The sequence below is a fragment of the Lytechinus pictus genome, chromosome 16, assembly GCF_037042905.1.
Source record: "Lytechinus pictus isolate F3 Inbred chromosome 16, Lp3.0, whole genome shotgun sequence".
Taxonomy (NCBI): Eukaryota; Metazoa; Echinodermata; class Echinoidea; order Temnopleuroida; family Toxopneustidae; genus Lytechinus; species Lytechinus pictus.
This window is the reverse complement of record NC_087260.1, coordinates 28,890,421-28,908,427: the sequence shown is the minus strand read 5'-3', so window position 1 is coordinate 28,908,427 and position 18,007 is coordinate 28,890,421. Positions and strand designations below refer to the sequence as shown.

General features: G+C 37.0%; 1 long non-coding RNA gene across 1 annotated transcript; it reads left to right on the top strand.

The window, feature by feature from the left end:
- The first annotated feature begins 2,771 nt into the window (after window positions 1–2,771).
- LOC135156994 (uncharacterized) lies at window positions 2,772–16,946 on the top strand. Its single transcript, XR_010296070.1, has 3 exons — window positions 2,772–3,049; window positions 10,178–10,396; window positions 16,707–16,946. It is a non-coding gene; the product is annotated as an uncharacterized LOC135156994 (long non-coding RNA).
- The last annotated feature ends 1,061 nt before the right edge of the window (window positions 16,947–18,007 follow it).

The following is an 18,007-nucleotide window of genomic DNA, read 5'->3' as shown; positions in this document are numbered from 1 at the left end:
AAAGTTGTTGAACAACCGACAATGGCACAACGTTGACAAAGTTGGAAACTAGTTTGTTGGAGATTTGTTGGACTGTCGACAATGGCACAACGTTGGAGACTAGTAAGTTGGAGAGTTGTTGGACAGTCGACAATGTCACAACGTTGGAGACACGTTTGATTGGATAGTTGTTGACAGCCAGCAAAGACACAACGTTGGCAACGTTGGAAACTAGTTCGCTGGAAAGTTGTTGAACAACCGACAATGGCACAACGTTGACAAAGTTGGAAACTAGTTTGTTGGAGATTTGTTGGACGGTCGACAATGGCACAACGTTGGAGACTAGTAAGTTGGAGAGTTGTTGGACAGTCGACAATGTCACAACGTTGGAGACACGTTTGATTGGATAGTTGTTGACAGCCAGCAAAGACACAACGTTGGCAACGTTGGAAACTAGTTCGCTGGAAAGTTGTTGAACAATCAACAATGACACGACGTTGGCAACGTTGGAAACTTGTTAGTTGGAGAGTTGTTGGACAGTCGACAATGGCACAACGATGGAAATTAGTAGGTTGGAGATTAGTTGGATAGTCAACGATGACACAAGGTTGGCAACGTTGGAAACTAGTTCGATGGAAAGTTGTTGAACATCCAACTATGGCACAACGTTGTCAAAGCTAGAAACTAGTTCGATGGAGATTTGTTGGATAGTCGACGATGGCACAACGTTGGAAACTGGTAGATTGGAGATTAGTTAGATAGTATACAATGACACAACGTTGATAAAGCTGGAAACTAGTTAGATGGAAAGTTGTTGAACAACTGACACTGGCACAACGTTGGAAACTGGTAGATTGGAGATCAGTAGGATAGTCGACGATGACACAACGTTGGCAACGTTGGAAAGTTGTTGAACAACAGACAATGGCACAACATTGGAAACTAGTGTGTTGGAGATTTGTTGGACAGCCAACAACGTCACAACGTTGGAAACGCGTGTTTGATTGGATAGGTGTTGAACAGCCAACAAAGGCACAGCGTTGACTACGTCGGAAACTATAGTTCGATGGAGAGTTGCTGAACAACCGACAAAGGAACAACGTTGGAAACTATTTTCTTGGAGATTTGTTGGACAGTCGACAATGGCACAACGTTGACAAAGTTGGAAACTAGTTTGATGGAGAGTTGTTGAACAACGGACAATGGCACAACGTGGACAGCGTAATTGGAATAGTTTATTGGACAGTTAACATTGACACAATGTTGGAAACTATAGTTTGTTGGATATTTGTTTGACAGTCAACATAATATCCTGGCATAATATACACAGTGTTGAGAACGTTAGAAACTGGTTCATTGGAGAATTGATAATTGATAAAGTTGGCGGAGTACAGCAAGTCTGCATATGCCGACTTAACCCAAGACAAGACAAGACTACTGGCATAATTTCCAATGGGGCCAAGGGGGGGGGGGTCGATCAAGTAAGTTTGCTTGTCTATCCATGTCACCCTTGGTATCCCCCAGCAATAAGGGGAAAAGAAATCGAGAGAGAAGGAAAATAATGGGAAGGGAAAGAGGAACTAAAACTAAGTCTAAGGGGAAAACAAAAATAAAGATGGGGTAGAATAGAGAGGCTGCATGCACCTGGGGATGCAAATGTGTCGATTAATATAGAAAATAAAGAAGAAAAACAAGAAAAAAAATGTAGTTCAAGACCAGAATTTCGAGAAACGCCCTCGTCGATCCTAGCTGGCAAGGCCTTTCACAGTAAGTACGAGATATGTCATAGGCCTACCGTCACATAACTAGAAGAAATTGAAGTAGGAAATACAAGCATCAAATGTGCCTATTTAAAAATACCATACTATTCTGATGCGCAGAATTAGTCGCGACGTCGGACTCCTTCTGTCATGTCTGTGTAGTCTGCTTCCTTCAATTTTGAACTTGAAGAATCTGGCAGAATTTGGACTGGATAGTGGATATAGATAAGTAAATTCCAGAATATCTAGTGATCTGGAACAGTACTTATAAGCTGTATATTTAGGACCTACAATCTACAGTTGAATTTTCTTTGCACTTGCAGATAATCGGTAACTGCAACCATTGATCCCTAGCTCCGAAAGATCCCGGAGTCAGCTTCTGTGTGCGTACAGTCCGACGCTAGTATATTCGTGTACTGTAAGTAGTAGTAAAGTAGTACTGCACAGTATAACATACTAACTAACCTCGTAATTAGCTTGTGTGAGTGACTAATACTAACCTCGCAATACGTGTGAGTGGGAACGAGTATGCGATACCAATGGCAAGGCAACAGTCATTGGATGATTTTCAAAATTCAAGTACGTACAGTGTTGAAATCTGGTGTTGGTGTAACCCAGGCACCCAAGCCCAAGGGTTCATTACATGCCGCCGCGCACAGAAAAATCAAGCCATAGAAGTCGTGTGTTGTGGACCCAAGAAGTGAGATCCCAGCACGTGCGACCCACTAGTAAGAAATCCACTGCCAAACGCGGTTCGTGGTTAGTATACTATTTACTAACCTGGCAATACGTGTGAGTGTAACCCAGGGAGCTCCGGCCCGCGAAGCGGGCCGGAGCCCAGGGGCTTACCGTGTAATTCACCATACCCACGGTAGTAGCGTGAAGTATGGTCTAAATAATTATCCGAATAAATAGTTAAAACAGAAATTAAGCACTTACCACGATTATATGGACATGATGGATGAAGGTCTAACGAGTGGCAGCTTCCTGACATCGAGGCACAGACTGGAACCTAAAAAAACGAAAAGTTCTGTCGCGGTAGCTCTCCTCTTTCAGAATTCAAAACAAAATGGCCGATTGAGACCGAGACTAATAGCACTAGTGCATTAGTATACATCTCTATGATATAGACTTTGTCAAATTCGCGCATGCGCCCTACACCCTCGGTACCGGTCTCGAACGGCCATTTTGCTATGAATTCTGAAAGAAGGAGAGCTACCGCGACATAACTTTTTCGTTTTTTGAGGTTCCAGTCTGTGCCTCGATGTCAGGAAGCTGCCAATCGTTAGACCTTCATCCATATAATCGTGGTAAGTGCTTAATTTCTGTTTTAACTATTTATTCGGATAATTATTATTTAGACCATACTTCATGCTACTACCGTGGGTATGGTGAATTACACGGTAAGCCCCTGGGCTCCGGCCCGCTGAGCGGGCCGGAGCTCCCTGGGTTAGTGTTGGTGTTGTGACAACACCGTACTTGAATCAGGCTGGTGTTAAGATTGACCTCGGAAAATATGGTGTATTTCCGGCAGTTTGTGTTGAAGGCTGGTGTTGATTGTCATCTGCTGAACCCAACACTGCACTGTGGCTGCATGGTGTTGATGATCTACAAGCAATTTCCCCATTCAGCAACACCGACGTACCCCAGGGATTGGGAGAATCGTGATTTAAAGTTCAGTGTTGGTGTTGATGAACTGTAGCTATTACGAACAGGGGGCGAACACGACGAACCATCTCCGTAAAATTATCTTTTACATTTAAGATGAGAGCAAATCATTAGAGTTTTAATACATTTCAATGAAAAATAATATTACGCTTGGTGTTGGAGCTCAGTTCAGCAGCCCTTTCACGCTCTCAACACCGTACACCGTACTTGAAATCACCCAAATGACTTGCTACCTGGCATTCCTGCCTTATTTATTATACGCTGCCTTGAATTGACTTGGTCGGTCCTGCCTGGCCTAGCCTGGACCGAGTGTTTTCCAACTGCAGTCAAACCTGTAGTTGCTATGTGAGGCATGCTACACTTGACGCTGAAATATCATTTAATAGTTATGGCACGAGCGAGTCTAGGCCATGGCCATGCATATTGAGATATCAGTTGACTTCTATCTTAATCAAAAAGAGGCACTCTTTAGTTACAGTAGGCAGTAGCTACGTTACTCTGAGTGAGGCCAAGTTACGCGACCTCCTTTTTTGATTTTGTAAATACTGAGAGACTGCAATTACACATGTGAGTTTTTGTGATGATTACTGACGTTGCAATTGGCATTGCATACCGAGTCATTAAACAATTGTAGACAGAAACAGAGATTGCAACTCGCAAGAAAATGTAATACATCTTAATTTTTATTACATATGCATATGTTTTTTTGGTATTAGTCTTGTTTGAGAAAAAGAGGATGTCAAAAAAGTTTGAATGCTACAAAGGCCTCAATAAATATCACACGTAATTATCTTGATTTCTCTTAATTATGTGAAGAGACTTGTAACAGAAAGAATGAAAAGAAATGAATAGCTGTAATAATAGTTGTAATGTTTTTTGATAGAATCATGAACAGATTACAGATGATGATGGCACAGTGTTGAAAACTGTTTGATGGAGATGGCGCATCGTTGGATTTGTTTAGAATTAGACCAACAAAGAATCAACGTTACAACAACATTTAACTGATATTAGACAAACATTGAATCAACGTTTACGCCAACGTTGGACTAACATTGGACTAAAGTTGAATCAACTTTCCATCAACATTGGACCAACATTATACCAACGTTGGATCAACGTCACCCAACGTTGGACCAACATTGGACCAACGCTGCCATACCTGCCTCATCTGGACAATGATTATGCACTCATGAATATTCATTACATCAGTAAATGACCAAAATTTTAGGTAATATTGCTATAATAATTAGAGTATTTATGTTTATTCAATATTTCCACCATGAAAAGTTTCAGAAAAGTATGTGGCTCCATTACCATATCATATATAATCAAAACATATTATTCTAAGTGAAATATTCAAGGTTAAGTGTGGAAAATGATATTAACTGTATTCTGCCAAGTATAGCAAAGTTGCTCTATATATAGGAGTCAATGACAGGTTACAGTGGATAGGTGTAGGATGATAGGAATAGGATATAGGATTAGGATGTAGGATTTTAGGATAGGATAAGACATATGATGATAAAGATTTGAGTGTGGAGTTGTAATGGTGGACTTCACCTTGAAACCAATTAATGTTTTGTTAATTACTGCCATACGTTGGAATAACGTTGGAGCAATGTTGGAGCAACGTTGTGACAACGTTGTAACAATGTTGGAGCAATGTTGCCAGACAACGTTGGAGCATTGTTGCTGGACAGCGTTGAACCAACGTTGTAAACATAGTTGGACTGACGATGTATGCAAGTGCACGTCCATCGCTGCTTCAACGTTGCCCATCAACGTTGCAGCAACGCTGTTATTGATGACTCAGCCGACATTATACCAACGTTGGAGCATTGATGGTGGACAACGTTGAACTGACGTTGGAAATGTTGTTGGTCTGACGATGTATGGACGTGCACTTCTATCGATGATACAACGTTGCTTACCAACGTTGTAGCAATGTTGTATTTGACTATTTAGCCAACATTGGATCAACGTTGCCAGACAACGTTGAAACATTGTTGCTGGACAACGTTGAACTAACGTTGGAAATGTTGTTGGTCTGACGATGTATGCGCGTGCACTTCTATCGATGATGCAACGTTGGCCTGCCAACGTTGAGGCAACGTTGGGAAAAAAATTCCCAACGTTGATCCAACGTTGGTCCAACGCTGTATTGTTACCTGGGTGAACATGCAGTTATGCCCATGTTTCTTCTGTATTTTCAGTGTCACGATGACCCTTATTTATATTATGGTGACCAACACCCCCCCCCCCCCCCCAATTTTCCTGTAATGAGTCGTGTATTAATGCCGATGCATTGCACAGCGGGACGATCAGGGTCAGACATCGACATGACCTTCACCATGTTGACGCGTACTGGGCAGGGATGACGATACAGAAGGGCGTATAAAGATCACAGGGCAGAATAATTATCACATTCTCATCAAGGGCAGGTGACATACGAGCCGGCATACGAGACAGCTGAAATCCGTCTGTTTGGATGATTTACAAAAAATTATAATAATCTTGAAGCTCACTATACCATGTATACTGTGTTTTTCTGGATCTAAATACTTCAGCCTACATAAAACCCGCGACGAATAACCTTTGACTTCCGATTCGTCAATTTCACTTGCATTGGAGTTCAGACACTTGGATGTTTAGCGTGACCCCTATTCGAGAACGATACGATCGGAATTGTCAATTTTCTAGCTCTGTACTCGACGTGTATAATATGAGGCGCCGAATGTACCAATATTATATAGAACAATTATTTGTTATATAATCATTATTTATTAAATAATAACTATTATTTATATATAATTTACATTTTATTTGTAAATAACTACTATTATATAAAATATCATTTCTAATTATTTATATATAATTCCAAGTAATACTTCATTATTTGTAAATAATAATAGTTCGACATTCCATTATTTATAAATAATGATTATTTGTTTTTCATTATTTATAAATAATGATTATTTGTTTTTCATTATTTATAAATAATGATTATTTGTTTTTCATTATTTATAAATAATGATTATTTGTTTTTCATTATTTATAAATAATGATTATTTGTTTTTCATTATTTATAAATAATGATTATTTGTTTTTCATTATTTACAAATAATGATTATTTGTTTTTCATTATTTATAAATAATGATTATTTGTTTTTCATTATTTATAAATAATTTGTTGAGTTTTCCATTATTTATAAATAATGATTATTTGTTAAATAATGAAAACGTCTACTTCATTATTTATAAATAATTTTTTCGAGTGCACCATTATTCTCATTATTTATAAATAATCATTATTTAATGTTCGAGTTTTCCATTATTTATAAATAAAGATTATTTGTTAAATAATGAAATATCTACTTCATTATTTATAAATAATAATTTTGTTTCAATATCCCATTATTTATAAATAATCATTATTTATAAACAATTTTTACAGTTTGCCATTATATACAAATAATCATTATTTATATACAAATAACCATTATTTATTAAATAATGCCATTATTTATTAAATAATGCCATTATTTATTAAATAATGGAAAACTCGCTATAACATGCAAATGTGGGACCGCCCATGATATGAATATTCATGATGCGATTTCCTTTTTCGTGATTTTTCTTCACAAATTTTTGTCCATTTCCTCTTCATAATGACATTTCTTGAAGCAATTTTCTAGGGATATGGTCTGATTGTAATATTCTTCATTTTCTATATAACTTCGTCTTCGTAGAAATATCAAAAAGTGTAATTTTATACGATTTTTCCTACAGTTCACAATCCCCATAGGCGCGCGTGTACGGTAGGGACAACCGGTGAATCGACGGAGTGCTCTTCATCGAAATACTACGTTGGTTGGTCCCCGGAAGTGGCGGGCGGAATTTAGCCCGAATCCTCGATGGAAGTCGATCAAGTGCATATGAGCTGAGAGAGTGAAATATCAGTGTACTTGTACAGGCCCTTCTACTTTTTATAAATATTTCTTGTTGCTTTTTTTGTTAAGTTAATTTTTCCTGGTGTAGAAATAAGTTTCAATTCTAATAATGCACTTCAAATACATTTTGGAGTGTCTGTTTGAGGCGTTTGGGGCGATTTCACCCTGGCCCCAAAATGCTCGCAACGACAATACGGGGGCATGATGACCCCTAATTTTTTAAAAACTTATTTTTCTATTGAAAATTATCACAAAATTCACCAAAAGTGTGCACGAAAGCCTTCGTATTTCACTTTTAAAACTCCAAAAAGTGCCCAAATGACAAGCTTGGTCGCTTCGCTGTGTCGCTTTCAACTTGAGAACGTTTACGCGTCTGCTTCCCCCCCCCCCCCCCCTCCTCCGAAAGAAATTCTGTATACGGCCATGCTCTAAAGAGCCTGGCACATTGATTTATGTATACTTCATTTTCATTATTTTTATCTCATTATCATCATGGCCTTACGCAGAATTTTTTCCGGGGGGGGGGGGGTGGGGGGAGCAGGACGCGCGTAAACTTTCTCATAAAAATCTTGAGAAAGCGAAGCGACCAAGCTTGTCATTTGAGCTTGGTCGCGTCGCTGTCTCGCTTTCAAGATTTTTTTGAGAAACTTTACGCGCGTCCTAGCTGCCCCCCCCCCCCCCGGTAAAAATTCTGTGTAAGGCCATGATGATAATGTGATAAAAATAATGAAAATGAAAAGTACATATAAATCAATGTGCCATATGCTCTTTTGAGCATGGCTGTTCACAGAATTTCTTTCGGGGGGTGGGGGCAGACGCGTGTAAACGTTCTCAAGTTGAAAGCGAGACAGCGAAGCGACAAAGCTTGTCATTTGGGCTTGGTCCCGTGGCTGTCTCGCTTTCAAGATTTTTTTGAGAAAGTTTACGCGCGTCATGCTCCGGCCCCGGCCCCCCTGGAAAAAATTCTGCGTAAGGCCATGTTGATAATGAGATAAAAATAATGAAAATGAAAGTATACATAAATCAATGTGCCAGGCTCTTTAGAGCATGGCCGTATACAGAATTTCTTTCGGAGGAGGGGGGGGGGGGGGGGCAGACGCGTAAACGTTCTCAAGTTGAAAGCGACACAGCGAAGCGACCAAGCTTGTCATTTGGGCACTTTTCGGAGTTTTAAAAGTGAAATACGAAGGCTTTCGTGCACACTTTTGGTGAATTTTGTGATAATTTTCAATAGAAAAATAAGTTTTTAAAAATTTAGGGGTCATCATGCCCCCGTATTGTCGTTGCGAGCATTTTGGGGCCAGGGTGAAATCGCCCCAAACGCCTCAAACAGACACTCCAAAATGTATTTGAAGTGCATTATTAGAACTGAAACTTATCTCTACACCAGGAAAAATTAACTTAACAAAAAAAGCAACAAGAAATATTTATAAAAAGTAGAAGGGCCTGTACAAGTACACTGATATTTCACTCTCTCAGCTCATATGCACTTGATCGACTTCCATCGAGGATTCGGGCTAAATTCCGCCCGCCACTTCCGGGGACCAACCAACGTAGTATTTCGATGAAGAGCACTCCGTCGATTCACCGGTTGTCCCTACCGTACACGCGCGCCTATGGGGATTGTGAACTGTAGGAAAAAATCGTATAAAATTACACTTTTTGATATTTCTACGAAGACGAAGTTATATAGAAAATGAAGAATATTACAATCAGACCATATCCCTAGAAAATTGCTTCAAGAAATGTCATTATGAAGAGGAAATGGACAAAAATTTGTGAAGAAAAATCACGAAAAAGGAAATCGCATCATGAATATTCATATCATGGGCGGTCCCACATTTGCATGTTATAGCGAGTTTTCCATTATTTAATAAATAATGGCATTATTTAATAAATAATGGCATTATTTAATAAATAATGGTTATTTGTATATAAATAATGATTATTTGTATATAATGGCAAACTGTAAAAATTGTTTATAAATAATGATTATTTATAAATAATGGGATATTGAAACAAAATTATTATTTATAAATAATGAAGTAGATATTTCATTATTTAACAAATAATCTTTATTTATAAATAATGGAAAACTCGAACATTAAATAATGATTATTTATAAATAATGAGAATAATGGTGCACTCGAAAAAATTATTTATAAATAATGAAGTAGACGTTTTCATTATTTAACAAATAATCATTATTTATAAATAATGGAAAACTCAACAAATTATTTATAAATAATGAAAAACAAATAATCATTATTTATAAATAATGAAAAACAAATAATCATTATTTGTAAATAATGAAAAACAAATAATCATTATTTATAAATAATGAAAAACAAATAATCATTATTTATAAATAATGAAAAACAAATAATCATTATTTATAAATAATGAAAAACAAATAATCATTATTTATAAATAATGAAAAACAAATAATCATTATTTATAAATAATGAAAAACAAATAATCATTATTTATAAATAATGGAATGTCGAACTATTATTATTTACAAATAATGAAGTATTACTTGGAATTATATATAAATAATTAGAAATGATATTTTATATAATAGTAGTTATTTACAAATAAAATGTAAATTATATATAAATAAAAGTTATTATTTAATAAATAATGATTATATAACAAATAATTGTTCTATATAATATTGGTACATTCGGCGCCTCATAGTATAATGCCTCTATCTGCTTGTTGTATTATATCTCATCTCATCTCAGGTTGTTTTTCCCCTGATATATAAAGTAACAAGGATTATAATGCTGGTTCCTTTTGAATTTCCACCAACAGCCCCGGCAGGAGGATAATCCGATTTTCAAAGGAGTCCCAAACAATACAATGATTCTCCCCGAGTGAAACTTACAAAGAAGGAGTTACATGTATAGGCCTATATATACCAGTGATACATGACTATTTACTCTGCGGTGATAGTAGAAGTGGTCATGTTCTTGTTTGAAGACTGTACACCTCTCGTTTGTCTCCTTAGGAAATATATACACCAATCAATAGGTAAGTTTGTTAAGATCTTCTGAAATCTGACGTTAACATCTCCACTGAAACTATTAATGTTCTTTATAGCAATGAGTGCTGAAGCGTCTGTTGACGTATCTCGTCTATGAGAATGAATTGAATATAAATTTATGTAATAACCTTCACCGGCATCAGCAAGATACTGATGGATGTGGAAGAAGAAAAACAAGAAGATTAAGAAGTATGATATACATGTATCTCTGATCAATCATAAACAAAACCATTATTTAGGCCTATTTTCATGAACATGATTGTGTTTGATCATCATAGTAGGCCGACACACAAGACGCTTATAGCTTACATGTATGTGTATATGACTCTATGAGGAAAAGAAATAAGTTTTGACCTCCAACAAACTTGTCTGCACCAGCACATACTGTCGTCACTCACAGCACATTCCGTTCCAGTTTAGCTTAATTGGAAGAGCTGCTTAATGGATTAGCCTATTTCTTCAAGGTTCATTCATAGACTCTACTGAGGGTCCATGAGATAATCCAAACACAACAAAAACTGTGGTGCTAACCGGTGTACATAGAGGACCACATCAGTTATTTTACACCGGTGTTGAATTGACGGTGTTAATTTAACACATATATGTGTTATACCACACCTTCGGTTGTTACATTCACATTCTTTGGTGTTATGTTCAATCTCTATAGGGTGTCATTTTAACACCTCAGGGTGTGATCCTCTGTTAGCACCAACTGGTAGTGTTAGTTTTAACACCAGAGTTTTTACATTGTATATATAGACATTCGATGCTGTAAATCAATTTAAAATAGTGATGCTCACTCAATGGCATTTTTGAAAAAGTTACTTTTAATTTTGTTGTGTTAATTCACTTTTACCAATGGGAATGGGGTCTGGGGGATCACTCGAACTTCAGTTTTGAAAGTTGTGTTTAAATGTATGATTTTAAACAGGCTAAATAAAACAATATAGGCTTACAGGATATGATGACTCGGATAAATAATATTTATACATGTCATATTTTAACGTTATAGGCCTACGTGAAAATCATCAAATAAGTTCCTTCTTTAGGTCTATACACTTTGCACAGTTGAAATATAGGCCCTATGATAATGATGATTATTATTATGATATCGACCTCTAATATTCTGTGAAATAATTGATCATTACAAGTGAGCAGCTATAGCGCGAGGTAATCTCAACGGTTCATCGTTTATTTATTCCGGTATAAATATTACAATTAAATAGCAGCCTTACAGCTGAATTGCGTACAATTAACAATGATTGATGTAACAGTTACATTCGAGAACATTGAAATAGTACATAAATAATTAAACTCTGATCTAGATTTAATGAATACATGGTAATATGATAAGAAAAAAAAGAATTTGATATATAAAGCTTCTATAGTAAATTTAATCTGGTTGTTTGGGGTGTATAATTATGTGTAACGTCATCTGTCATATAATTCATGTACTTCATGCAAACCAATAATAGTAACCTCTGCTGCAATCATTATAAACTCCTCAAAAAGTTTGGAAATCTGACTTTTATCGATAATCACTCTTCGGTTTTAGTAAATATCAATGTGTAATTAATATCAATGTATATATCATTTAATTCTCTTTAAAATGATACCCTACATGATATGATTATGGTTCACATGGAGGAGCAGTGCTTTGAAATGTGGGGCAAGGTCAAAATTCAAAAGTTGCAAAATGACACAATATTGAAAGTCACTGTTCTTTTTTCCGTGGTGATGAGTGAGTTTCTCAGCGGTTTCTTTTAATTGTTTTCATGCACCTTAACATCGACATTAACATGGAATCAAACACATCTCTGCACAAACAAACACATAACAAACAAACAAACAAACATGCATGGGTATTTCAAACCACGACTCAAACCATGTTATCTCACAGAACCATCACTACATAAACCACAACAAAACATAAAAATGAAGAAGCAGGGGGCTTGATTTGAATGGATCTTCATCTCTATTGACACAGACAAAAGAATCATGTTCTGTATTGACCCTTCATGACTATTTCTGCTCGTTTTGCAGCTTTTCAATTCAGACCTCATCCAACACTTTTGAATCCTGCTATTTTTGTGATGGCATGATCATTACAAGCATGGTATCATTTTCCCTCATTTTAAAGAAAATAAAATGATCTTTTGAATGATATCAAATATGCATTGTGTGAAATTGGGAGTTGGGAGAAATTAATGGCCAAACTCAGATTTCCAAACTTTTTTGCTCGTTTTGCAGCTTTTCAATTCAGACCTCATCTAACACTTTTAAATCCTGCTCTTTTCGTGATGGCATGATCATAACAAGCATGGTATCATTTTAAAGAATTACATAATCTTTTGATTGATGTCAAAAATGAATTGTGTAAAATTGGGAGTTGGGAGAGATTAATGGCCAAACTCAGATTTCCAAACTTTTTTTGAGGGGTTTACTTTATATGTGAACACAGCCGAGGCAATCAAATGGCCTGCATGGATTAAGGTATTTTTGGTGCAATGCAAGTATGATTAGGATACAGAAATTGGGAACATAGAATTCATATAATATGAGTGGAAAAAATAAAGGTATCAGATTTCTAAGTTTCTAGTACTGACAAAAAATGATAAATTGCATTGACTAACATGATAATGAGTAGCGGAATATCAAGCTTTAAAAAGTGGTATATTGTGCTTCTGAGATGTACATGTATGCAAAGTATTTTCCAGATGCGATCCGTGGCAGCTAGGCCAGGCTAGGGTCTGATGACCTCCATGATCTGATCCAGACGTGAACATTTCCGAACCACTAGTCTGGAGGTCACATTTTGAAACGTGATATTTTCAGGGAAGAATATCATAATTTATTGGGTCTTTGGCATACAGTGGCGTAACTACGGGGGGCACGTGTCCCCCCTCCCCCCCCCCCACATCGGCTTGCCAAAAAAGGGGGGAGGGGGGAAGGGAGAAAGAAAGAGAAACGTATATAGTGGGCGAGAAGAAATTATTGGATATCATATTATATTATGTTATATCATTATTATCACATAAGAATTTTTTTCATAACTCGATGACATATAATTTGCTTAGGTCCTATCATATCCTACATGTATGAGTTCATTATTCCTGGTGCTCGCATCGTCTGTTTTCCGTTTTCAAGTCAATATACACCAAATATATTTCCTCGCATAATTTCGAGTTGTTATTGTTTTATGTAGAGTGACATAATTATGCTTCCTTTTCATGACTACTTAAAGTGATTGACCCTTTTAAGATCTGAATATAAAACATTTCTAGTCCGTGCTTACATGTATGTTCGCAATAATGGATTTGTGAGATATGTTTGCTCTTCATGAATTCCTAAAAGCAGTCCTTAAAATGTCCCTTTTTCTCGTCTGAATATTAAAAAAATGTTAAGCTCGCGCTTAACGCTCGACTAATAAAAATATATTTTTTTAAATTTTTTTTAATGATTTTTGAATGAAAGTATTACTGATTGACCCTGTGTAGATAAAGCTACCAATAAAATGAATAGATTATAGGCCTATAGAGACGTAATAGCACATCTAGCACTGTGTTTAAGGTTAGTTCAAGTTTCTCTTGAACTAACCCACACATTGTTGATCTATCCTGGTCGAAAAAAAAAATTGCGAAAATATTATTTCAGGAAGTGGTTACTTGGTGACACTCAAGATTTTGTCTCTTAGGTTGTGAAGAAAGTAGAAAAACAATCTGATGATAATTCGATGGGTTGGTTGCAAAATGTTAAATCAATCAATATTTGGAAGGTTGAAGGAGTACCAACCTTGTCCTAATGTTATATTCGACCTTGTATAAAGCTCAATCCAATATTTTAAGTGTCGGGTCGAACCATTTAAAGTGGTAAATTCAATATTTAGAAAAGGTTGTCACTCCTGGCCTCCAACCTTTTAAATGTTGATTTAACATTTCATTTTTAGAGGGAGAGGGGGGTGGGTCGGATATGGGGGCACCACGAGGGGGGGGGGGGGGGCACTGCTTTATATTCGGCGATTTTTAATGATCCTCACGACGTCATGACAACTTTTAAAAATAAATCTTTATAAATCTTTTTATTGAATTTGTCAAAATGTCATTTATAATAATTTTCTATTTTCTTTTCGATCCCATGGATATGGATGGCTCCTAACTTGCAGCGACGTCGGTAGTTATAATACGAGTCACTTGACTATAATTATATTTTGGGCTGTATACAGTGTCATTGCATGCTCATCATGTTTATACCCGTGTTTATAACTTACATGACGTCATATATTTATTTTTACCCGTAGACATTAAATCTTACGTAATATCCCTCTGTAGTGACGGTGCTAACAACTATAAATATTTTTAGTTTATTATTTCATGTAAAGAAGTTATTCGATATCGAAAGGGGAATATTACATGAGATTATAAGATGTGACTTCGTACAGACATGGGAATCGATACTTAATTGTTTCGGCCATTATCATCATACGAACTTGCTTGTGCATCATGTCTTTGACGCATTACACTGTGCATTACACTGTGCATAGCAGGAGCATTGTCTCTCACATTTTATTTCAAGAATATTAATACCCAGTTTGAGCAGGGAATAGGCCGGGGGAATAGGAAAACATCCATGGTTGGTGAGTGGACCACGTGATTTGAACCAATGAAGACTGGACCTTTCCGCTGTTTAACCGTTGTTCATTAATGTGGATCACTGTTCATAAGGAGCCCACCCATATATATTTTGTTGTTGTGGTCTATCAGTAGTCTGCAGGCACAGACCCTGATTTAAACTTTGATCAACAAGTGTGTCTCCACGCAAAGACTAGCATATACAAAACTTGCTGATGGAGGGCCTTCAGTACACAAGGTATGAGTAGGCTGCGATTCAGACCCTTTACTCGAGTGAAGGGTTTGCCCAGCAGACTAGTCTATCAGTAGAATACGCATTCTAATAGGATTGTATTTGTTCACCTGGTTAAAGAATATTAGACCAGTGACATCGAAAATAAGACAAAACAAGGTCGCTGATTTAATATGGTAAGTATAATGAAGCCAATCATAATAACCAAGTCGTTGATCTAGGGTATTCTTAAAGGGGAAGTTCACCCTATGATGATAAGTTAATGTTAATAAAAACAGAAAAATTAGAGAAAATAATATCGATGGAGGTTTGATGGAGATCTGTCTAAGAATAATGAATGTTTGAACATTTGTATTTATATGACGTCACAGACGAGCAGCTCATCCAGAGTTCGTGTGATATAAAGTGAGACTTTACTAAGCAGGGAGAAGATATTATAAGATCAAGATTGTAGGTCTAAAATAATGATATTGCTGACAATTACAATGTAGGGCAGGAAATAGGGAACATATCCGTCTTTTATTATTTTAGATGAGAAGCTTATTGAGTATATTCCCATAACTAAGAAGGATATTAGGCCTATATTTTTCAATTTGATTGTGAGAAGATAACTAAAACTGAAACGCATTGGTCTGTATTATATATAGGCATGACAGGGTTTGAGACAAAATGGCGTAATAAATTTATATCATATTTACACATGGTGATGCTTCTGCTGTAACTCTGTATAGGCCTATATACGTACGTAGAAACGTGTATAAAAGGAAGATGATTATGTTCTATGCAAAAATTACAAATCGTCGTTTCATATATGATTATCGGGATCATTGCAATTATCAAATATAAAGAACCTAGGCCTTTCGATGTATGATAGTGAATGTTTACTATAAATCAGGCATAGTATGTTCCAGCATGTCTTCGTATGGGGATGGTAAATACAATATTGGTATCAGTAAAAATAACAACGTGTTAATAAATACTATTTCAACATTTGTTAGTGCCTTCTTTTTCCATTTTTTTTTGTATGGGCATCATCCCTCTTTTGAAGTGTAATATTTTTTGAGTTGTGTGCGCGTGGTCAGTCCCTGAAATGGCGCGCCGCTTTGCCCCTCCAAAGTTCTACGAATAAGAAGAAGAAAAGAAAAAAAAAAGGAAATAAAGAAAAGAGAAGGCAAAAGCTTCAAATATGATATTTGTTGAATTTTATGTCAAAATCTATCATAAAATAAGAATTTCATTTACCCCCCCCCCCCCCCCATCTAAAGGAAAAAAAGAGAAGAAAAAAATCACCCTTTCCCAACTTTTTGGAAACTTTACCACATACGGCATGTTGCGTTCCCTCAAAATGTTTGGCTAATTACAACCATTGTTTTCAGCGTCGGAAACGGCAAATATCATTTAATATCTGAATGGTAATTTCTCCCTTTCTTATTTCAGGACTCGAGTTTTTCGGACATTATAGAAACGATGAGGCATTGGCCGTGGAAAAGAAGACTTATCTTCGCCGCCATTACTTCGTTTAGCCTGCTCGTGTCGTTGTTCGTCTATGTTCCGTGGACCAACTACAACCACTCATCATTTGTGACCACGTTGACTGGCGGTGGTCATCGACGTCTGGCTGTGATCGACGATCACGTAAAGGATGGTATTACCTCGAGGAAAGACAGGCAGATAGATTTGAGGTTAGTTTTCTTTCTACTTCGTCATCATATCGTCCTTGACGATTTTTTTCCCTGGGAAGGGAGGGGGATGGGGTGGCGCAGGAAGGGGTCTCTAAAATGCCACGTTTCGATATAAGGGTAGGTCTGTGTATAGATTTAATGGCTAATCTACTGGTGGGGGGTCGTTGATGTATAACAGACGACTGCCCCCCATCCCACCACAATGGGGGGGGGGGCATGATGTTATATGGTGTTGGTATTAAACGGCCTTCCACGAAAACCCAATTTCAGTCGACGCGTGATCTCCATTGGTGACACCATTCGTGACACCATTCGGGTAAGAGGGCTTTTGCTCCCCCCGTTGGAATCGTTTCCCCCCCCCCCGAAATTGTTTTTCTTTTTTTAATAAAGAAAAACTGAGTAATTTCTAAATAGTCCGAGCATGTCCCAACGTAATGTTCCCTCCACCCCCACTAAAAATCTCGGTGCCCCAAGTGCTGATCCCAGAGGTGATCTTGCATGTTCCATGCTTGTCAAATTTAATGTTATCATGCTATCTTGTCCCAGGGTTTTGAATATGGGTGTAGAAAGGATACCGGAGAAGGAATCTCGGGTAAGAAAGACTTCGAGGTGACCCAGATATGGTCAAATTCGATCTTGAACCTTATTATATTGTCGGAGAATCAAGGATGTGACCCACTTAAGAGGTTGTCACTTGACTGAAAACTGTCTGAAAGGGATGGGCCTCAGAGGGGTCAATAATAAAGAGAGGATTGTAACAGGGTCATGCTTGGTACTCCCATGAATTCAATTGCCTTCCGTTCTCAGAAGGATGAAGGCCAACATCTGAACTGTTTCATCAATATTTTGCTCTCTGACTTGACAACCTTCGTTGATTTCCATTGGCTTATAGAAGCACAGTTCCTATATGGTTACTATATGACCGGATAAATATATTTTGTCGGACTCGGATAAAACATCCGACAAGTCCTCTGTAAAAACCAGGTCCTTCCAAAGTTAGAGATAAGTTTATCATCGACCCCCTTTTTTGTTGGTTAAGTCGTGGCTAGAGTTAGT